The 24,707-nt window shown below is 40.1% G+C and overlaps 1 long non-coding RNA gene across 1 annotated transcript; it reads left to right on the top strand.

Annotated features, from left to right (window-relative positions):
• Window positions 1-18,667: 18,667 nt before the first annotated feature.
• LOC109144801 lies at window positions 18,668-24,038 on the top strand. The gene is made up of 3 exons (XR_002045794.3): window positions 18,668-19,398; window positions 22,190-22,258; window positions 23,895-24,038. It is a non-coding gene; the product is annotated as an uncharacterized LOC109144801 (long non-coding RNA).
• Window positions 24,039-24,707: the final 669 nt, after the last annotated feature.

Raw genomic sequence — 24,707 nt, 5'->3', positions numbered from 1 at the left:
CTAAAAAAAAAAAAATTCAAAAAAAGTGGAAATCTGGTCTCACTCTGCCTTAAGATGGAAATGGAGATATATATCTATGTAACACAGACATATATTGATCTTCAGCACCTTATAGGGTGAGTGTATGTGAATGCTGTGCATGCATATTCCTTGAGCAGGGACGCTGGACCAATTAACCCCATTGGTGGTCCCTTCTAACCTTATTCATTCTGTGATTTTCTGATATAAGAAGGGGAAAAGATCCTTGGCGCAATTCAGGATATACCTGGTGCCATTTGCTTTCTCTTTGTGATTTCTCCAATATTTAAAATGTTTTTTACATCTTGTGAACAGGGAATTTGAGAAATAATATAGTATTAGATGTTCTTGTAGCTTTAAATTTTCTTTTGCGAACAATTTGCTGTAAGTTTCTAAAATTAACAGTTAATTTTAATAATTAATTGGGAGTTCATTCTTTTTCTCTAATCTACAATTACCATCTGGTTCTATTTCCTTTGAAAGTAACTGCATTGAAAGCCTCAGTAGGTTAAAAATAATGATGCTAAAACTGCTTAGACCCAGTAAATCATTATTCTTAAGGGACAAGTAACTCTTAGGTCACAGTTTAGAGGGATTCATGTTATAAATCCTCCCAGGTTTCTTGAACCTTTAAAATACTTAAAAATTTATACCCAAGAAAGCAAAACATATGCAAATTGATTGTTCATATGATTTATTTAATGAGAAGGGTCCATTTTGCCATTTTTAGTCTTGATGTAGAGAATTCACTCTTTTGCTGAGTTCACATGCAATCACCACTTCTGCCACTCTCAGAATAGCGTGTAACTGGGACATGAGCAAAGCTTTGGCCTCAAGCATGTAGAGGGGTGAAACTGAAATGTTCACAACTCCATGGGAATTACAGGAGCTGGTGATGAGATCCAACACAGAGCTGGAGGCCAGCAGCAGAATTCAGGTAAAGTCAAGCTCTCAGAACTGCCATCCAGAATTTTCCCTCTCAGCTCTTGCCTATGTCTGAACCAGTCTAATCCCATGGATGTCTTATTTTGGGATTGTGAGGTTCACTGTGTAGACCTAGGCTGAGTAGCTTGGTTCCAATGATCAATCAGCCTTCAAAAAACTACAGATGTCTCTCTGACATTTGGGTGTTGGAAACGTTGACTTGAGGCCCAGGTGTGCTGTTACAGTAAGGCACAGATTCGCCCTCATGTCTTTAGTTGTTTTAACTTGGCAGCACTGACTGTGCTGACTTTAGCGAGATAACTGTGATTTAAATCACCTGGGGATCTGCTTCTATTGAGTTCAGTTACTCACAAAGTCACTGCTACCCTGTCTAAACAATAAGGCAGTGTCTTGCTAAACAATTTAGTGTCCTTTTGCAGAGAGAAATAAATTGTGAGATGTCAGGTTTTGCATAGCTAGTACCTAAAAGATATGACCTTTAAAGAATAACACAGCAAAACTTTACCACACTGCCTAAGAAGATGAATATCAGAAATAATGTTCTTCCTGATGCAGGGGTAAAACAACCTAAGGTAGGCTGGTAGGGCAAAAAAAAGTGTACGAGGAGGTAAGTAGTCCAAAAAGTAGATGAGTTCCTCAAGGTTTAGGACAACTGTTAAAGAATTGATTCAGAAAAATCCTCCTGGGAAAAATCTGGCTGATATCTGCTTCCTTGCTGTGTTGGGATCAGTTTGCATATAAGCAATACTTCAGTCTGATTTGTAGCATACTGATCTCAGATATGATTTGTTAAAAGCTTGAAATACGTAAGCTGTTCAATGTCAATTCTCCAGTGTGTTAACTTCAGGGTTTCTTGACTTCCCAAAGTCTATTGTATGTTTCCCTTTCTGTATATGCTCCTATGCATTTGTCCAAAGTGGCTTTAACAGCTGAGCTCAAAGTGCAAGAATGGAACTTGTGAAGTGATAAAAAAGGATTTGAATGTTGGTGGTTGGGTTGGAATAGTTAGAGATGAGGCAAATAACAGGATACTCATCTGATTGCTTAGTTATGTGATGATTTATTTCTGAAATAATTTAAAATAAATGGTGTACATAAATGCATGCAGCTTTGGATAGCAATAACATAAATCAGCAACAGTAATAATGACTGAGATCTTGCATGTGTAAACAAGCATATGTGCAATATAAATTCTACTATCTCAGTGTCACTGAGGATATAGAATAATTTCACATTTGTGACTGAAGAACAGCAGTAATTTTTGTTGGAGATATAAACAGATGGAGGACACGATGCTGCACTGGAGAGCTGAAGTCTGTTGAAAACTGAAGTACGTGAGTGTATTTGTACACATGCACAAAAACGGAGACAAGAGTTATGGCTGCAATCCTCAGCAGATATAAATCAACACCAGTTCACTGGCTGTGGTGGAGGTGTGCTAACTTGCCAGCACAGGGGTAAATCTCTGTATATAAAACAACTGCTATACCCATCAGCAGTCTGATGTTGTACGTTACTACTTCATACAGGAGCATAAAGGATATATCAATCTTCTGAAGCCACTCCACAGAACTGTTTTATTCTTCCTGGGATTCAGCACTGGAATCAGGGTGTAAACAGCACCAATATCTTATAAAAACGCTGGGTATGTTTTAATGTCACCGAGGAGCCCTGGTACAATCCATCTAGAATATATATCCAATAGTGGGGCATACAGCAATCATGTACTTTTTAACAGGAGGGAGGTTTTTTGCTTGTCATAGCTGGTGAGCCTCGAGGGAGGTGAGGCTCCTGCCATCCTGGTTCCCAATATATGCTGATTCAGTCATTAAAATGTGCATTCATCTTCCTTCTCCCAAGACCTAGCTGTGCACAGCAGGTTTAACTAATTTGCCAATAAGAAAGCCTCTTAAATCATCTGCAGTCCTGACTGGCAGCCTCACAAACAGATGCAGCAACTGATCCTGAGGCAAACGGAGTCTGTTCAGCAGCAGCTTTGCACTTCTGTGTGTACCAGCTAGGGATTTTTTTTTTAAATCATTAATGGGCAAGTACATTGAAGACAGAGGGAGGAGGGACAGAGGAAGAATGAGAAAAGCAGCTGGGAATGGAAAGGTGAGACTATCGGAAAATTCTCATTACCTTGTCTGCTGTGGTACCCTCTCTGCAGCTGCAGGATAAAAGGAACAACCCCTTCTCTTAAGTGTCCCGGCTTCAGGGTATGGAGAACTGTTAATCAGCTTGTTCTCATGCAGCAAGAATCTGCAGGAGGGCTGGCTGGAGAAGTGCCAAGGGCTGTCACCTCATGCATCCTGAGAAATCTCCTCCCTTCGGCTGAGATTTTAATGGCTGTGGGACATGCCTGTCCGTGTGTGTGCATGTATGCATGTAGAAGAGAGAGAAAATGTGTTCTCTTGTTCTCTTCCATCTCTCACATCACTACTGCAAATACCTATTTTTTCCTCTGGGCACACATGAAAAGTGGTTTCAGTAACTGCAAAAGTGCTAGAAAGACCTGGTTCTGGCAGGAAGCCCTCGCTGTCAGGCATTGTTGGAGTCTATCACGGCTGCCAGATCATCTCTGGAGAGGCATAAAATTCCAGAAACTCTTTAATCAGGTGTTCAAGCTCAGTTATTGCCTAACTAGCTGGGCACAATTAGCCTTGCTTCTCCTTTAGTAAAAGGTCAAGATTTAACTACAGGCTGTGATTTTCCAGAGAGGACTGTGTCTGGCCCTCCTTGATACAGGGCTTACGATCAATCCCATGAAAGCACGCAGCAGTTTGCTCCACACTAATGCAAAGGTTAAGTTATTGGTCTGTCACTCTTCCTAGGATGTGGTGGTGCCTGCATTGGACAAAAGCCGAGAAACCATCATTAAATTAAATTGAATTGGCTCTCTCCATGTACTGGACATCTCATTGCAGAACAGAGGCTGTTCAAGCCCTGCTGTTGAATGTTAAGTGCCACAGACCTGCAGCACCCTTCAGGAGGTGTCAGATACCCTGCACGGGTGAATAACCAGGCGGTGGGTGAATAACCATATGATGGAGTGGCTCAACATGGGTATTTGTGTGCAACACAGTTGCAGTCTCTCTCCTCTTGCATGTATCTTTTCTTGTGGAACTGCAGTAAAATGTGAAGAGGTGGCAAGTATCTACTTGTCATAGATGTTGCTGAAAACCATGTGCTTTTCGGCACCCCTGAAAAGCTACAGACAAGTGTAAAACCCGAGGGAAAAACAGCAAGGCACGTAGTACTCAAAATATATTTTTAAAAAATCCCTCCTTCAGTTCCAAACTAATCCCCTTAATCACATAAGCTTATGAGATCTGGAAAACACGAAAAGAAAAAAAAAGAAATTAAATGTCTTCCAAAAGGGTGCTCAAGATGGAAGGACTTTGCTATCAGATTTATGTGTTGCCAGACAGTTACTTGTCTCTAGTGGGATCAGAAGGAGGACAGGTACTTCAGATCTCCAAAGAAATCACTCCACTCTAAGCCACTGAGATGGAGGCATCTGGTGAAACACATGCGTCCAAGGGAGACCTCATGAAGAATATTTATCAGTATAATCAGTATCCTAGTGATGAAAGCATCAATAGTTCATGGTAATTGGTGGAAAAATAATTTTGTCTCTTTTGCACCATCTTTAGTGTGAAAAGCCTAGTCTGCTTGCAGAGGAAAGATTTCCACGAACTGCGTAATAGCACCCCATGTCTGGTTGCCCAATGCAGTTTGCTGACTCTTCCTATAGGCAAATGTTCATGACATAAAATGGCAGATCAGATTCACAGAATCAGTTGAATTGGAAAAGACCTCTGAAATCATCGATTCCAACCTGTGACTGAACACCACCACCTCAACTAGATCACGGCACAGAGTGCCACGTCCAGTCTTTCCTTAAACACCTCCAGGGATGGTGACTTCACCGCCTCCCTGGGCAGCCCATTCCAATGTCTAATCTCCCTTTCTGTGTAGAAATTCTTGATGTCCAGTGTGAACCTGCCTGCTTGAGACTATGTCCTGTCATCCTACCACTAGATCCCTGGGAGAAGAGACTGAACCCTACCTGGCTACAATCTCCTTTCTGGAAGTTGTAGAGAGTGATAAGATCTCCCATGAGCCTCCTTTTGTCGAGGCTAAACACCCCAGCTCCCTCAGCTGCTCCTCATCAGACTTGTGCTCCAGACCCTTCATCAGCTCTGTTGCCCTCCTCTGGACCTGCTCCAGTGCCTCAATGTATTTCTTGTAGTAAAGGGCCCAGAACTGGACACAGTACTTGAGCTGCGGCCTCACCAGTGGTGAGCACAGAGGGAAAATCCTTTACAGATCACTGCAAAGGGTACAGGAACTACAAAACAACTCCAATAATTTCAGGTTAAGTTCTATGACAAGTTTCTTGAAAACAATCAGTCACCCAAAGCTTGAATTAAATATGCATTTTTTCCCATAAAGTAGTGATGAGATAACTTCTTGAAAATTAGCACATTCCCTAGCAAGCAGTATATTTAAACCAATAGGCTGATGATTTGATGTTACAGAAAATCAGAGACTGAAGGCTTTTTCTGGGACCATTTTGGAAAAGAATATTAATAGAGGATGCTAAGGAATTTGAGCTCAATTTTAAAGCAAGTTTATTTTCCTGCTTAAGTTCACAGCTAAATCTCTCTTTTCTGTTGGTTAAAGCTCTCTTTCTGTCTATTTGATTTTCTCCCTATTTGTTTGGTTTTTTTTTTCTTCACATTGTTTTTCTAGGGGACAGGACAGCTACAAACGCCAGTGTTTCTTTATAGAAAGCAATAAAGTTTCCAGTTAATTTTGCTTTTTTAGGCCAAGAAAACTGTTTCTGGGAGGACACATCTCTGTTGCACAATGGACTTGTACTTTCTGGGGCCTGTGAATCCATCAAGGAGGGCACAGCACTGTGCAGGGAACCAGTCCAGACCCATGGGCATGATAAGGACATTTATGTAGCTATATCGTCTTTGTACTCACAGAGAAGAAAATTCCTGTCTCCAGCTCTAAGAAAATCCCAATAGCTGATTTGACATCCATTTCCCATTTGAAACTTTTCAAATAAAGAAAATAGGTGATATTTCACATGATTTTTGATTAATGTCTCCCACATTATGCATCCCTGGCTATACCAGGAGGTTTTCCAGCTGTGGCACTTGCTTTTTTCATGACCACATTGTACTGGTGGCTCATAATCCTCCTGTAATCAACAAGTGCCCCAGGGTCTCCCTCCTTCTCTGTCATTTTCCTATGAAACTCCCAATTTGCAGAAGTTCATGTTATAAGCTCGTTAAGTGCATGACTTTGCACATTATGCAATTAAATTTCATCCCATTTCTAATACTCAACTCTCAAGGTCATTTAGTTTTTCCAGTACAATATTACATTCTCCTTCTCTGTTGAGCTTTGTGTCATCACCAAACTTCATTAGTACACGCCAACTTCTTATCAGGGTCATTAATGAAGATGTTAAAACATCAATCCCAAATGTTTAAGGATTTCCACTAGTGGCAGTTCTTTCCAGACTAATTATTATTTCTTTTCTTTTACTGATTTTGAACTCATGTTTCTGTAAGGTGTTGGTAGCTAGCTACAATGCAGGTAGATGAGATTTGGTTTTGGGTTTAATGGTGTTTTTCTTGTATTTTTGTCCTATATTTTACACAGATTTTGTCATCCTTGGTATCAAAAGGTGAAATTATCATCTAAAAAGTATCACTGCTAAATCCATATTATATTTTGTCCTGGTTTCTACTTCATTGACTGCTTTTAAATATTCACCACTTCATATCTGTGCTACTCATCTAATCCAGATTAAATCCTTGATTCTGGATTATTTGCCTCTCCCTATTGTATATATGGGTAGTGTGATTGCTGTTTTATAGTCAGATAATACACCTCCATACTCCATTAAATATTCAGAATTTTTTTTCACATTTCAGTGTGTAAATCATCTTGTTTCTCAAAAGAGCATGTTGAGCATTCTTACACCCCAATGTGGCCATCTCTGCCTCTGTGCATTCATGTCCATTAGCCATTTGTCCTCTGCATTCATCCCATCAATGTCATATTTCTTACTGAAAAATGAGGCAAAGTGTTAATTTGGATTTGGAGTCATATCATTATTGTTTCATATTTAGCCTGTTCTCATTCCACAGGGGACTCACTTCATTATTTATTTGCATGATGAGATTTTCACTACTTGTTTTCATTTGATTTGCAAAATCTAACCTTGGGGTTTTTTTATCCATTTGTACTCCTAGTGCTTTGTTGTTTAGAAGAAGCATGAATTACAGTCCTTTGTCAACTCCAAATGGTGTACAGTGCTTCCCTCCATTGTTACTTTCAGTGCACTTTCTCCATCACCTTAAAATCAGTCAAAACCTCTTCATACATACTCTGGCATGTCTGAGGTTTGTGAAGTCTGCCCCAGAATGAACATTTTCTCTTTGCTGCTCTTGGTATTAAGATACGTAGCACAGGCACATCACCACAGGGCATGAGAACATGCTGCGTACAACAGCTACTACACAAGCATTTGGAAAATGCTGGGAGAACCCATTGGTGTGACACATTTCAAGGAAAAAATTAAAACACTGGTTTATATTCAAGGCACTGAGGGATGGCTGAACATATGCCATGAACATATAAAGATGCCACCTCTCAGCAGAGAAACCCTAACATACAGGATATGAATATACTCGCCAATTGAGCTTGTTTCCTTTGTCTTTAAAGTTCAGTGGAAGAGCAACACTTCACAGATGAAGTGCTCTGAGAACCCACAAATGACTGGTTATTCCAAATTCCTGCTAACTTGCCATAGCCTGATGGAAGGCATGAGTCCTCAGTGTAGTTTCTGGTAACTCAGTGCCTGTTGTTACTACTTATAACAGTAAAAGGAGAATCCTGAAGTACTGACACCCCAGTTCTGGGATTCAGGTCTGTATCTTATTCCTGTCTATCTCACATATCTGCTAAGTGACAGTGAACAGAATTGTTACTCTGATCTGTTGCATTTCCTGCTCTGTAGACTGAGAATAGCAATGCTAGCCTAGAGCAGGGAGATTATACAGGTCCTAATTCTTTAATAGGGGTAATGTGATTTCTGAATCGTTAAAAAAAAGTGCAAGGAAAGGTCAATATATTATTATGGTAAATAAGCTACACAATATATAACTTTATTTTTTTGAAAGCCAGTGCTTAAATTCTGAAATAACAGTTTCTCTCAAGCAAATGCTTCTGTGTCTTATAATAGTAAGAAGTGACACTACAAAACAATGGTTTGAGACATAGCCAAGATAATTTCTACTGCTTTAAACTGGAATGAGAATTTCTCAGCCTTGAAGCATGACAGCTATTCAGGAGTCTATTTTTCTGGCTTTGAAATCTGAGTTGTACTTAGCTATGGGATCTGACAAGTTTCTGCTGCCTTATATCATCCCTGCTCACCTGACAGCACAGAAGAAGGTGGCTCACACTAATGCTGTCAAGCTGAAGCTCCACTGAGAGGACAGTGATGAATGTCAGTTTGAGTCCATTGAGCCTGTGGTGGGTGGGCAGTGGATAAAGCTTAGATATATAAAGCAGCAAGAATTATAAGATGAAATATAGTCTATTCATTCTAGTGTATTGCATATAGTCTAATTCTTTGTGTAGTCAAAGTGAGGGTTTCTTGACCAAACAGTGTTCTTTCCTAAATCAGCTGTCCCTTCAAGCCCATGTCCCAATGAGGTTTTTGTCTCCTTGAATTACTGGCCCTGGCAGACAGTGCCATACCTCGAATAGGAGGAATATGGTTTGGGGAAAATAATAACAACTCTTCAAGAAAACAATCATCCTTTGACTTATGTATCCCTACGCCCTGCTGATTGTTCTAGTGACTAATCTCCAGCTATGCATGAAGGCTCAGTATATCATTCCTCAGGTGAACAAATTTCAACCTCAAAGAGAGGAGCACAGTGAGTGATTTTTAAACACTTCTAATGCTGCCAAACCAAATAAAAATTCCTTCAGAACAAGGCTGCTCATTGATGCCCCTTAAAAGGTATTTTTATAATGTCTACAATTAGGTTGTGGATCAATACAGTTGTACTCTGTGGGAATATTTTAGTTCATCACATGGTGCAATTATCCATGACCACAGACACAAAACCAGCAATCACTGGCCAACTGAACATGTGTTAATTGGAAGTGTGAATGCTCTAAAACAATCAATAGCACCAGTTCCTTAGATAATCACTGCTTTTGTATTTCCTTCTTGTTGTGGATACCTCTTTGTTGCAGATGCAGCTAGGGAGAAGGTTTTATTCCCTACTTCCAAGTTTTGAGGCATTGCTCAATGCCACGCAGTACAAGACACAGCCTTTCCCCTAGATCTCATCAGTCTCTTTCAGTAAAAGGCAGTGCCACAGCTACCACCAAGTTTCAGCTCCCTGTCCTTGTCTGTACTCGCTCTGCCTGGAGACCCACAGGACTGCACCCTGTGAATGCCAGCTGCTCAATATTGTGACAGGACACCCCGGAAAGAAAACAAAAAGAAAAAAAAGAAAAGAAAAAAAAAAAGAAAAAAAAAAAGGGGGAGGGAACTATTTCATTAAAGCAGCCTATTAAAGCAGCCTGGTAAATTTTTTCATTGTGTTATTTTTGTTAAGCACGTATAGAAATTCAAGTCTGTATTAAATAATAATAATAATAATAATAATAATAATAATAATGATGTATCTTTTAAAAAACAAACCCTGATGTATTTCAAAGCAATGAGAAAGGCTTCCCATCTGCACAAAAGAAATTTAGTTAGACTCAACCCCAAAAATCTGCTTGAGACTGAAGATGAGAGCAAGGAAAGTTTAAGTTCAGGAAGCGCTCTCAATATCAGAGATAACTACTTTTTACTGCTACATTTATTGTGAAAAGAGGAGGTAGCCAAGCCAGCTGATCTGTCAGAAAGATGAAACAGTCACAGATGACAGAATCTGGCTATATAGGGTGGATCTGACACTTTTCTAGTGTGGAATATGTCTGAGGGAATTTAGACATTAAATCTGCTAAAACACCTACTGAAAGGCATACCCTGTCAACCTGAACTGTTCTTACCATGTAACTAAGATGTGGTTAGGGACCTATGGCCCAGAGATGCTCTCCTCTCCAGCTTTTGGCTCTGGATTGATGATCTCTGGGCAGGACCTCCCCTGGAGTCAGGGTTCTGAGCCTATTCCCCCCTCCTTGCAGGAGACAATCTGACTAAGTCAGTCTAATTGACTGACTCCAAAGTCAACTCCCTCACTAATAAGAACAATCATGAAGAAAGCTGGAAGAAATATTCTGCCCACCAAGCTTTCCCTTGGGAGCTGGGGCTCTTTAGTGGCCACATCTCTTCATTACAGCTCTGTGAGTCCAGACCAAATACATCCTTGGTCCTGACCCCAACCCTGATCCTGATAGACTGACTTGACTTCCCATCTGGATCCTGGACCAGCCTGACCACAATGGGTTAGCAGGGCTATCACTGGACTAACGCTGACCCTCATCACTGTCCCTGGACTTGATCCTGACCCTGGCTGGCTAAACTTGTTGGCTTGCTTACTTCTTGTTAGGGATGTCACAGACCCTGCCTGCCTTGTTGTCACCCTCTGCTCCTGCCCTTCCAGAGCTACTTGTCCTTGCTGCTCCCAGACATCTGGAAAGCATAAACATACATTCCTTTTTACAGAAAATAGATATCTAGAAGACACTTTGTGGCTCCAAATATATACCAAAGCATCCCAGAGGTCACAATCTAAGGCTCTGTTCATGAAAACACCAATGCAGCAAAGTACCACAGACTCATAAAAGCATTGTCTAGAAAGGACTTCTAGAGATGTCTGGTCCAGTCTTTTGTTAAAAGTGCTACAATCATGTCAAATAAGCTGTGGTTTTGTCTATCTCAGTTTTCAAAACACCCAAGAATTAAGAGTCTCTGTACAACCTGGTTCAGCAGTGCATTACCCTCTTTCTTCTTGTAACCTTCACCTCCCAAGGTGCAATTTGTGGTCATTTATGGTTGCAATTGGCACAATACTTAAATTCCTCAAGTTTCCCTGAAATCCTTCAAGTCCTTCATTTATGGAATCACTAAGTCCTTCTGGTACAAAAGCCTGAGTTCTCCTCTGGGCCACATCAATACCTCTTTTCTCCCGGACACTTCACTGTTTGATGTTTGCTTTTTTTTTTTAATTATTATTATTTTTTTTTATTTTAAATAGATTAAAAGATTTATATTTTCTTTTAAAATATATATGGAAAATGAGACACCTGCAGTACATTTATACCTTTCCAGCAGGCTGCTGAGAGTGTGGACCTCATATAGCAGGCTATGATATTACAACATGAAAAAAAGTCCATCATACTGGGTACCTGCTGGAGTCCTGGGCTGGTGAGAGAGACAGGCATAGCTCTGGCCACAATGCCTGGTGGAATTGCCTTTGATTGATCTAGCCATCAACCCAGTCATGGGTTTTGTTTAAGAGATACCCAGCTGTTCCCCTCCAGAACAGATTCCAGGACAAATCTAGTCTGCATGCTGAGCTGCTGGTCAGGGAAGCGGGACCCTGGAGTGAAACAATGAGTAATCCAAGCTGATGGGCTAGTGACCTGCTGACCCTTAGATAGAGAGCTCATTATTGATGCTGTTAATACAGGGAAAAGAGTGATCCAAATCTTCTTAAGTATTTCCACTAGATGGACAGTTTGTCAGGGAGCAAGGCATCTTGATTGACATCTCTTGATGAGTGAAAGGGCTGCATTGGCCAAGTGTCACTTTTATTTCTGTCATGTGACACTTAAGGCATACTTTGCCAATTTGTCATTGCTGTATTTTTTTCAAATGCTCCATTAAGTATTTAGTAAAAGAAATACCATAATGCTGCTTATTCCTTTGGAGTCAAATGGAATCAGAGAACTGCAGAGTTTACTTTTGATGAGGGCTTACTGCAGCCTGATATGGCTGTTATGGAGCACGGGAAAAGTAATGAGAGGGAAAAACAGTGGAAGTGTTCCCTTGCAGTATTTCTCATGTAAGAATTCTGAGTACAGCCCTCCATACCATTTTCTTTCTGAAAACTTAGTGACAGATTTTGGTAGTGCAGAGATGGCTTTTGGTGATGTTGTAGGACATCATCAACATACCTGAAGAACGTGGTGAGGGACTGTTAAGTCAGTTATCAAGCTTACAACAGCTCTTTCAGGAGGAGACTCCATTGCTTTGGAGAATTCCAGGCAAACTGCTCTGAGGGGGCTAGTGGCAATTCTTCTCAAACTCTAGGTTGTGGCAGCACTGAATACCAAACCAACACTGAACACCAAACAGCAAGTGATGCAGCTGAGAAAAGGGGAAGAGAAAAAGTGCAGAAACACGGTACTGGGTGCTTCAGACTATGACAGACTGTTGCCAAGAGTGAAAAACTGTTAAAAAGCTTATATAAAAGACATTTACAACTAATATTATCACTGGATTTCCCAAATGTAGGCTGTGTTCCTTTCAGGCAAGCACATTCAGTTTCTGCCTTATTTTTGCCCTCAGTGAATCATAAATACTGACTCAGAGAGACAGGAAGTGCTTGATAGCTATTTCTCTTCTGCATTTGGAATAAAGCAGGCACATGTTTCTGTCCCTAAGGACATGCTGGATAAAGGACATGTCTGTGACAAAGAAGGATAAGAAAACTGCTAAAGAAGCTCAGATAATATAAATTAAAGAGGTAGTTGGTGAGGATCTTCCTGTTCACACTAATGGTTAAGCAACTTGAAGAATGTAGTGTTACAAAAGATGGAAGGATTATTGGTCAAACCCTCATATTTGAAAGGGGTTTGAAGACTTCACCATCTATAATCTGGTTACCCTAATATTACCATCACGGAAAACAAGGGATTTCATCTGAAGCAATGCACAGCAGTATTTAATTAAAAAACCCTAAAACAACCCCTCCCACCCAAAAAACCACAACCCTAAAATTTGAAAAGACCACAGCATAAAAACTTGGAAGCTCTCTTTTGGTTTTTTTCTGAAAACAAAATAAAATAAAACAAAAAGAGGTTAACTTGTTGATAAAGACTCTGAGTTGACTATCTCAGGGCATGGATTCAATGCCACATTACATCTTGACTAAAACTTTACACCCTGAGAATGAGGTGCTCTCTTATGATGTGATGCATCGCTACCTCTCCACGTCTCTAGGAGACATCTCTTTGAATGGATCTGCTCTTCCTGTCTGGGCTTGAGGAAAGTACAGTGATGAATAAAAACACATTTAACAATAACAAATGTCTTTCTATTCTATCCAAGAAAGGAGATGAAAAATTAAGGTACAGCTATGCAGGTTATTGCAAAAGGCTGCTGCTCAGCTCAGCTCAGCTCAGGTGTCTCTCTGCACTGACAACATATGGCTTGCACTTATGTGTATTTGAATCTCTTACCTGTATTTATCTAACAAGCCTTTTGTTCATGTGTCAACAGAGCTGGAATCTTGCCTCAGGATTATCTTACTTTATTGCTGTAGCACCTGGTACAGCAGATAAAGATTCTTATAAATTATAAATTCATGTAAATAAAGCAGCTTATTTAGGTCTCCAAAATGGAGACCAGAAGTCAGCTGTAGATTTTATGGACTCTTAAGAAGTAGTGATGGTTTTGAAAATTGGGTGGTCACTCTGCAGGCACTGTCTTATTTTGGAAGTCTGAATGGAGGAAGTGTGAGATTTCAGATGGGGACTGTTCAACAATGTGCCCTCACAACTCACTTTAAAAACAGTGGCTGAATTCTGCATTTCTCAAACATCTGGGCAATCATTTAACACATACCCTTTAAGGCCTCTTAAAATCTAGTGTAGTGAGGGACAAGCAGGGATGGGCTGATACAGCCTCTAGATATATTCCTGGAAGAACATGCCTCCATATAAAAAATATGTGAGGAGAATTTGACAGTGTATTCACAAAGGGAACAGCAGGTTCTGAAATTAAACTAGGCAATAAGCTTTCAGCTCAGAAATCTCCTGTGAGGTACTGTAAAAGCAGCTACAGCACCAGGTAGTGCAGTGTTGTCTGATCAAATGAACTGTAGGACACAAACACAGAAAAAAACTGGATCAGATAAGCAGCCTGCTTCAGGCTGCATCTCTCTGTTACAAAAATATGTGCTTCATCCCACTACTTTCCTGACATTTTCATGGCACAATGCATAAATGGATTGGACAAAGAAGAAATACTTTGTTCCCTTCCTGTCTGCCAAAAAAGGCTTTTCTTTGTTAAGGACAGAAAGCATCACATGATAATGTGCCACTTCCCACCTGATGATGCCTGTCCAACATCCTTATATGCAGCAGCCAAAGAGCAGCTGCATCTACCTGTGTCTGAGGTGTAGCATTGTTGAAAGGATTTCAGATGGCTGTATTGGCAAATGCTGGGTTGGCTAAACCTAGCTGGAGGCATGAGGTAATACTTGTGAATTCAGAATACCCAAACATATACACCTTATCATGTGTGAAGCCATGATGGAAGGGCATGCACATTAACTACAAAAATAAACACAATAATTAGGTGAAACTACTCTACCTTTCTCTTAAATACAGGAAAATCAAACCTAAGGAGTTCTGACTGATTCCACAAGTTAAGACTCAGGAAGCAGACTAGAAATTTCTCTCTTATATTAAACATAAAAGCATGTTAGAACCCTGCTAACTGCTCTAGGCCTATTCTTCCCGTTTTCTTACATGTTCAGTGTCGTCAGTAAATTCCAGCATGAGCAGCTTGCTGCTGCTTTGATTAATACCAAACTGACTATAATAGTCACAAATATATCATCACACAGTTATAGCCATTTCATAATAGTCAAATAACCAGCCAGTATGGCAGGTTATGTGCTGCTTGTTCAATAAGGCATAAACTTGCACAGCCCCCAGAAGAGCACTGAGCAGGGTTGTGCATCATCAACAGCATCAGCTGAGACACTAAAAACTGTGGACACATTTAGGATGAGATAAACTACAGTCCTCAGAATGCTGCTTGTCACTCCTCAGTCACTGTAAATGTAACCAAACAGAAAGTGCTATCAATCTTTCAACTGCTACAATAAGGGATGTGCTGGCATGTTGTGCTAAAATACCCTTGTGCTGGGCTGTTTTCAACACACTGTGTTATTACTGTCCCTTACAGCCAGGGACAGGTGGGAAAAGAAAATATTTACCACAGGCTGCTGTAAAGAACTGCCTAATTGCTTTTAACAGCAGTGAACACTGTGTTCCCTGGGTTTCAGTGTGGCTGATATGGGCAGAGTTTCACAGGAGAAGGCACGAACCCTTAGGTCACAGTACCTTGTACCAAAGATACAAGAAGAACTGGATATAGAAATGGGGTTTAAAAAACAACCTTTCTTTGAATTCATTAATTTGCTTGTGTTGAGAGACATCAGTTTTCTTCTCATCTATAAGACTGCTTACTAGAACTCGATTTCTTGCAAGCATTAAACCAAATTGATTTCATTATGGAAGGTCTTTGGGATAATGGAAATAATTTCAAAGCAAAACAGACACAAGCAAATGAGAAAAGAGTAACCTGAATACTTCAGATCGATTCCTTTCTGTATTGTTCCAGTTTTACACTTGATCACAAATCTGTGGTGAATGGCAGTTGAAAGGTGAGAACGTCTGTTTCATTATCTTGTATTGGTTATTTGCAGAATCTTTATGTTAAAAGAGAAAGAGAGACATATTACTTTATGTTACCACACCAAAATTTATCTTTCATTATAGAAATTATTCTGTCATTAATTATTAGGGAAATATCACTTTTATGGTGAGGTTATTAGAAACAGTAATTGGAGTACGCTTCATGTCATAAATTTAGTACATTGTAAATGAGCGGTCATATATATTAGCGTTTAAAAGAATCATTCCTACTTAGTAACAACACAAGAGGTGGAGGACAAGTTCAGTGAATTGATGGAGAAGTGGGAAGAGTTGATACTTGAGGCAAAGGCCACTTATCCCAGTCAGCCAATAATCCCCAGGAAGAACACTGTGCCAAGATTTGAAAAGACGTAAGAAAGGTTTTGCTTTTGGATGAGTGAATCTTGCATCTTGAACACATTGAAGAACAGATGCATGCTGTCACATAAAGATGCTGTCAACTTTCCATGCTTTTACATTTGTGTGCTATTGGATAGAGCTGGCTGAGTACTGAAGCTGATGTTTAAGGCACCTACATTCTAGGATCAAAGATTTCCACCGTTTTGGAAAGCAGAATACATGTTTGCTTATAGCTTACAAAGCACTGGGGTATGAATACATAATGAGTTTTGATCCAGAGTTCATTTGTGACACTCTGTAGATCAGTTCTGTGAGTTCATTGCTAAACATTTGCAGAATGAGGATCAATAAATGCAGATAGAGAAATTTAACAAATATTGTTCATTATTTTAATTAGCAAAGATGGTTACAAAGGGTCTTGCAATCTGTAGAAAATGAAATATAGAGTAAATAACCAGAGAGGGTGAAAACAGAGAAATTCAATTTCAATTAATACAGTTAGTTATGTCAAAGCTCTGTGGAAATCAGTGGCAGTTTTTAGAACAGTATCATATGAATACAGATTTATACTAAATATCGCAATCCCCTGATAACTTTTGTCTCAAAAAGATCCAGGCAAATGCAGAGAAGGTCTGTGGTAGGATAATGTGAAGGTTAAAGCTATGAGGAGGACTGGGCAAAAATTAAAAGGGAAAGGTACGACTGAGAGAGGCAATGTCCTCAGCGTACGAAACAACAAAAACATGCAAAACAGGTATTTGAACACGGTTTGGCCTATAGATTATGACAAGGACAAGAAATATCCATACTGAAATGCAACAGACATACAATAGTACAAGTACTGCATTTTCCACCATTTACAACTAACCTGTGTGGATTGTTGCCACAGGACTCCACTGAAGGAAAATACCCTAGTAAATTCCTGAAAAGAGGAGCATCTGCAGCTCAGCCTAAGATGACCATGGAATAAGAACTATGAAACCTCATGTGTTGAGGTATCAAGCCAGGGCCAGCTGGGTCTCAGAGAAAGGTTCTTCTTTTGTGGCCCAGTAGAGAAGAGAGCAGAAGTACTGTGGTCAAAGGGCAGATGTTATAACAGAAGAACTGCTGCTTTGTAATGGCATCATAGCTTTTGTCACTGGTTTTACACATCTGGAGGATAGGATTCGGTAGTTACTGAGAAATGTAGTATTAAAATGCCAGCATGACTGTTACGCCTTCTTAGTGCAGGTGATTCATATTCCTCTAAATCACTAAAACTATGAGAATATATTTAGCTTTTTATTGATCTCAGGAAGCGAAACAATGAAATGGACTGAGGATTCTGCATTGAAATCAAGTTAGCTATGTATCATAAATTACACTGAGTTTTTATCTTTTAATCCAAAAGCAAAAACTATTTTAAAACAGACTGTTAGTTAGTGGTTAAAAACAAGATGAGGTCTTGGTTATCCTAAATTATATTCTCAGCTCTGAGTCAGAGGTCTTGCATGAATTCAGACAAGTTATTTAACTTCTATGCATTTAAACTTCCTCATACCTGAAAAATGGATCTCCCGAATGAAGATGCTGCTGAATCATTAAGTGCATTCTGTGTTCCAGACATGACAACCTTTATGGAAATGCAAAGTGTTATTACTGAGCTTTGTTTGAAGCTGACAAATGAGTCAGATTCCTCTAGCTGTCACCGCACATCAAATACATGTAATTATGTAGTAACAGCATAGCTAGGGACATTTATCTGAGTGAAATTCTGGAGCTGCTGTCTGGTATCCCAGATACAGCTTGGCAAACTTACCCAGGTGTGCAGTGGGAATTACAGTAGATTGTTCCCTTAAGACCTATGTTTGTTTGGGGTTTATTCTGCCTGTCTCTCTCTTAATCTCTCTCTCAGGTCATCTTCCAACAGTTCCCAGGTCACTGGGCTAGTCACAGTTTTCACATTGAAAAAGCACCAAAAGAAGGTATTGTCCCTGCATTGCATGCAGCAGTGCCATGGATGCCAGGTGAACTCAGGCCAGGAGCTGCATTCCTCTGCTATCTTCCCTTTCCTATCAAGAGCCAATGCATCTCCTTAATAGTGAGGGACATTCTGTGAGTGCTGATGATTTTACTAGTGTACATAACACAAAGGTGTTCTGCAACTTGTCTGCTCCCAATTACAAAAAAGGGAATTGAAATAATAATCCTCTGTGCTACTTGGCAGATTTGATTATACCTTGCTACCATCCCTTTTGAATCCATGCTGACTTTTTTTCTCCTTACAGAGAAATCTTTGCTTGCATCCTCACAGGTGCTGGATGATGCTGGAGGGGGCATTTGGGCAACCAGGAGGAGACACACAAGGCTTGGTATTACAGCTGGGAGCCAATTTACTTCTATCTGCCCAAGCTTGCTGCAGGCAAAAGGATGGGTTCAAGGTTGTATGCAAGAGATAATCAGAATAAATGCTCCCAGCAACAGCACCATGAGGAACAGATTGTGTAGAAAGTACAAACATAGGGACAATTTAGGCAATGTTCATGGTGACTGCAAGTGAAGATCACTGATTCTCTATGAGCAATGCCACCTCCTGATGTCCTGGATCAGGCCTAGGAGAAAGACCTTTCCTGCATCAGATTAAAGAAATAATAAAAATGCACTGAAACCCACACAGACACAAGAACTGCTTCCTGTTTGTGTGACTGTTACAATCGAGCACTGTTTCATTATTGCTATGTTCCCCTTTTCAAGTCTACAAAAATAAACTAATTGGTCCTCTTGAGCATCAGTGAAATTACTGGAAATTGTAGATGTCCTACTCCAATTTGTGAAAGAAATGCCACATGTAAGCACCAATTCTAAGATTTTGGTTATGGTATCTTGTGCAAGCTCCAGGGTTGAAGACCATGGAATTGCATCTAGCAAAAGAGAGTTTTATAGCATAGGAACTACAGCACGACATCCTTGTTCAACATGGTTCAACCGCAGCCTGAACAGTGGTGCCACTGGGGGAAAATAGCTCAGATTCTCATAAAACGTTTGCAAAAAATGCTGAGAGAGCTGGAAATGTTGCTGGTGATATGAAGTGGAGAGCAGAATAGATTCCCTCATCTATTTCCCACAGCTGATAAACAGTAATGCCCTTCAGTCTCTCCCCAGCTGGCCCAGCTTCAGATGAGTAGCGCAGTAATGAAAGCCTCCATATCCTATTAGCAGTTCTCAGCCCATCCATAGCTCGTTGGAGAGATGCCTGCTCCGAGCTGAGATGGATGGCTTCCTCTGTAATGAAAACAGAGTGAGGAGCAAGACTGCACAAGCAAGACCTGCTTCTGTCTCATCCCTGTGCAGGAGGAACGATACTTGCAGGGGGGAGTTTTGGTAAGTATCTGGTACCTTTGTTTCACGTAACAAAGGAAAGACAAATGGTAACACATTCATAATTCTAACACCAGTTTTGACATAATAGGACAAAATGGTGCCTGAGCTTTCCTGTGTATCAAGCAGATGGGCCATCCATTATTTTCCTTCAGGTCAGGGGTCATCCTAAAACGAGAGTCAGCAATCATTTTGCAGGGCATAACAAAACCATTTTTTTGCCTGCTTCTTAATCCCAGAAAGCACTACTGTCCTCTACTTTTGTCCACATACATTATAATTTTTGTCTATTATCTGCATCCCCAGAGACCTAATAGTCTTTTCTTCAGTGCAGCTTGATCTGGAGCAGCTGTAAGCTTTGCTGCAGGCAGTGTCTGACAACTGCTTGCCTCTTGGTCAGTGTCAGTTCCCTGGGGGAGTGCAGGCATTCATTTCATTATTAAAGCATGGAAAAAAAAAATCCTATATTCATTTAGATCCAGAATAAATACGTAATATTTGGAACAAAGGGCCCATGTTCCAGTCCAGCTGGCAGTGCTTTTACCACTGCCGTTCTCCAAGGCCAGCTCCTGCTTAAAACATGCATTAAGGTCATTTATTTAAAAAATAATGAAATGTGCTGCAAAAGCCCTTTTTCCCTCTGTCAGTCTAAATTTCACCTTCCAACATCTCTCATTGATCCTCAAGCACTAAGAGCTTGAGTGGAACAGCACTTTTGTGAAAATAAAGATTGTTCAATTACAGTACTTGGGAAAAGAAAGCAAAAGCTAAGAACAAGCCCAGTGGTCTTTTGTTTGTTTTTTTTCAAAACCAGGTCTGAGTCTTATTTTGCCATATGTGTTCTCATTCAGGTGTTAGGTGAGTGAGAAAATTGTCTATAAATGACCTCCTCCATTACTAGGGTAAAAATGAATGTTGATAAAAGGGTTTATTGTTATCTTACTACAGGATGCCCTAGTACTTCACATGATTAGCCAAGGTAAGATAGTGTGCTACAAAACTGTTCATGTACTTTTGCTGTAGTTGTCCAGCACATCTGTTTATGTTCCCTTTGATTCGACACATGAATGAAGTGGGCTCTGAACCAGCTATCTCCTCTTGATTTCAAGAAGCTAACCCTGAAAAGGTGCAGCATTGTAAAGGATTAGGATGAAATCTTGAGCCTGTTGATATTAATGGACATGATAATTTACATGAACAGGACAAGAAGAATCTCTGCAGTAATGCAGAACTAGTATTTCAGCCAGATTGCCTTCTTAGGGCCTCCAAGGTGAGCAAGCACACAGAGGCTCCATCCACCAAAGACTACGCAGAAAGGTAACCAAAATTGAAGTGAAAGGCACTTCAAAAGTAAAATCAAACCTCCGCACATCATCTGATACCAACTTTCAAAAATTTAGGCTGAGATTTGTCTGAAGCAATGGTAGCAACTAAAAGCTAAGCATGAATTCTGACTTACCTTGTTCAGAGGGGATTTATCCATCCATCCATTTAGATGGTGTGATTATCCTTGTTATAATTTATGTTGAAATGAAAGCATACCTGAACCATTTTTTTTTAACCGGTTAATGTTAGACTGACTTTCAAATTCAGTTTCTTCAGCTTTTTACAGGTTTTCACCCCTTGTGAAATAAGCTAATCCTGTTATAGGAAGGTAGGAAGCTTTTTTTACACTGCTGTTTCTTATATAATCTTTCTGGTAACAGAAGAAGGGAAAAAATCCAATGAAAATATTTACTATCTTCCTTAAAATTTGTATATGTGCAAGTATCATGGACATTTTGTATAACAAATAATTTTCCTCCACTTTCAGACATGTAAGAAAACATTTTCATAAATAGAACCAACAGCAAAATGTTTACCCCACAAAGGCAATTTCCAAACCCTTCTGAAGACATTTTGCAGACAGATACTTCAAGCTGTAAGGTGGTGATAACTATTTGGAGGGATTGAGACCAGGCTTGCCATCTCTTCATCATTTACATCTGTTTTCCCTCAATGCACATACTTCATTCTAATTACTGTTAATAGGAACTGGTTGTGCAGTCTGAGGAAATCTGAATTAGTTGCTGCTCATTCAGCAGAGATGAAAATGTTTGTGACTAAATAAAACCCTGCCATTCTGCATGCCTAGCACACAGCACTAATTGGGCCACCACCTTGACAATATTGAAAGGGCATGGAGGGGGGGGAGCAATTTTGTTTTTCTTTTGTATAGTCCACATGAAGGTCAAGAAGACTTGCAGCTGCTTTAGTCTGGGAAACATAAGAATGGCTTCCTTCTTGCTTCTGCCTTTCCTTCCCTTTAATCTACTTTCAACAGCAAAACATGGAAAACACACCCAAAACAACAACAACAACAAAAAAAAAACAGGAAAGCAAAGTTGGAAAGAAATCTTTCAATGGCCTTAGACTCTATGCATTATGACACCCTGGGGGAAATAAAGCTCATCCCAAAGAGCTCCAGCTCTGAAGACAGGTGGTGTTATGCATGGGTTCTTAATTCTGCCAACTCAGAGTTCAGACACATTCATAGCTCAGTTACAGCTAGAGGGTATATTGGCAGAGCTATAGTGGCTGTTGGGGTGGGCTGCTGAAGAAATAGGCTGTAAATTGGTATCCCATTCTAAGTCAATCATGTGCCTGTGTCCTAATTTAAAATTATATAAACTTTGTTTGGATACTTATTTTAATCTCACCCTAACTGTTTTTTATTTTATTTTTCATTTTATCTTGAATGTCTCCTATGTCAACTTTGGTTTTGTTCATTTGCTCCATGCAAAACCTCCTGAAGGCCCTCTGTCTCACAGCCAGCTCTGAGGACTGTCCTGAAGGCTACTCCTCACACCAAGCCTCTTACAAGGTACAATGCCCTGGCAGAGATGACTGCTGCAGACTTTTCCTTGATCCTGATTTGGAAGCACCCACTTAAATTGGCCAGGGACATACAGGTTTGTGTATACCAGGAGATGGAAAAGAGTCAGGGCTATTTCCATGACAACTTGTACTGTTTAATTGCATTTTCCCTGCCACATGTGGCTTTGGCCCATGGGAACTGTGATCTCCATACAGTGCTGAAATGCTTCCCAGGGAGACACATGCCATGGAATACTCCTTATTTATATACAGATAAAGATTCCCAGCAGTTTCCTGTTTTACTTTTGGGATGGAAGAAGCCACATAATTATGACCCATGCACTTACTTTCAGGGTCAGAAAAACTGTCTTGGAACTGTTCAGCTTAATATGGACCTCGTCTGGGGAAGGAAATGGGAAATCCAGTGAACAAAGAATCATAGAATGATTTAGGTTGGAAGGGACTTAAAAGATCATCTACTTCCAACCCCACTTCAATAAACAGAGATGCCACCCACTAAACCAGGTTGCTTAAAGCCTCATCCTACCTGGCCAAGTTACTACTCTCATTTCAACTGTGTATTTCACAAGAGGGTGCTGAAGAGATAAAGTCCTGGATTTATAACCTGGATAGTAACTTGGATTCTGGCCAGGACAGGGTTAATTTTTGCAGTAGTCAGGAGGGAGCATGGCTAGATTCTGGGGGTTATTCTACACCACCTCACCTGTCATTTTCCAGGGCTCTCTTCTGGGTCAGGGTAGGGTGGTGGACAAAGTAGTTGGGTATTTTTGGGAGTGAGAACTCACATGCAAATCATTCATTTCTTGTACCCTCTGTCATTCTTGCTATTACTGTTCATTTTCTTATCTCACTGCTGTTTCCAGTAAATTGTTCCTATATTAACCCACAATTTTTACCTTTTGTGCCTCCATTTCTCCTCTCCATCCCACTGCAGGGCGAGGGGAGTGGGAAGGAAGGAGTGAGTGAGCAGTACATGGTTGGTCTTAGTGGGAACACTAAACTGGGGAGTACCATTCCTAAACTATAGCAGTTATTTAGTCTTTCTTCTTTCCGTCTACCTTCTAGCAGCCTAAAGTCACCAGTTTACTCATATCCAGCAATCTTTCCACCATCTGCACTTCTCTGCTGGCTCTAAGAGTTCAGTAGGACCCAGGCTGTGGCCAGGTCTAGGTTGTCTTTAGTTGTTTCTGGAAGATTTAAAACATGGTATTTTGCTTGGGGCAACATTAGCAAAGGGATTTGTTTTAATATTTTATCTGAAATAAAACAAACTAAAGCATCACTTTGAAATGTAGCATTTATCACAAGAAAGTCTAAATCAACTGCTTGGTTTATTAGAGATCCTTTTTTATGAGAGATTTTTAAGTTTTTTTCAAACACCATAATATTGGATTTTTCAGTTGCATACATACATTGCATGCAAATGTTCAAATAAAAGTATTTCTCACAAAATGAAATATGGATCTCTGGGCTCCACAGTGAACAGACACAAGAATGTGATATGGTCACATTTATGTTAATGATGCATAGGCAGATTGTGTGCATTACTATAATCAGGTAACTGGATCTTTTTTGCCTAAATTTGGCTGGAATCTTATTGTACTTATTTTGTTTCCCTTCAGAGTGATTAAACTGCATGACTTAGGCTATGGCATCCGGAAAACAAGCAAATACACAATGTGCCTGCAATTCAAATTTTGACATCCATGTATACTGCCTGGAGCTGGCATCTGCTACAAGAAACACTGTGGAGAAAAGGGCAAAAAAGTAGGTGTTGAAACGTCATTATTCTGCAACTTCTTGTGTAGTACCTGACCAAATTCTTCAAGTAGCTGGTGACCTTATGGAAAAATACTATAATTCAGAGAAGGCACTACACGCTATGTTTGGTCAACACTGCTTACCCTCAGTGAAACTAAACACTTCCAAGGCCCAGATGATTGTGGACATCAGGGGGCCAGCCCTACCTCTCAATCAGACCGAAGGGCATAGGAGATTCTTACCCTCTCCTCTGCCCTGGTTTTCATGTGAATAAGTGCCCAGTAAAAATGGTCTGGAAGGAATTGGATGTACAAACTTCACCCAGCACCATGGTCACTTTGAAAAGGCCAGAATGAGCATGCAGTCCCAGCATTTCAACTAGATGCAAACTTTGAATTCACCTAGAAAGTCAGGATCCCTATTACTGCATGAGTTGAAGGGTTTTCTCCTGTTCTAGCATATTTTTAAGTAGAAATAGTCACACGTACAGTAATGCCTATGGTGACTTAAGGTCATTTATGTTAGAAAGGACGTGCAACTACTGAGTAACACTTGAAAGAAGTAGGATCTAAAGAGAAGCCGAAGAGAGATCAAATCAGCACATAGGCCTTACCTGTTTTCTGAGTTCGTGCTCTGCCTTTTGTCACAGAGATAAGAAATTTCTGCTTGTTCTA

The sequence above is a fragment of the Corvus cornix genome, chromosome 2 (genome assembly GCF_000738735.6).
Source record: "Corvus cornix cornix isolate S_Up_H32 chromosome 2, ASM73873v5, whole genome shotgun sequence".
NCBI lineage: Eukaryota > Metazoa > Chordata > Aves > Passeriformes > Corvidae > Corvus > Corvus cornix.
Note: the sequence above shows the minus strand (reverse complement) of the source record. Positions and strands in the feature narration are given on the sequence as shown.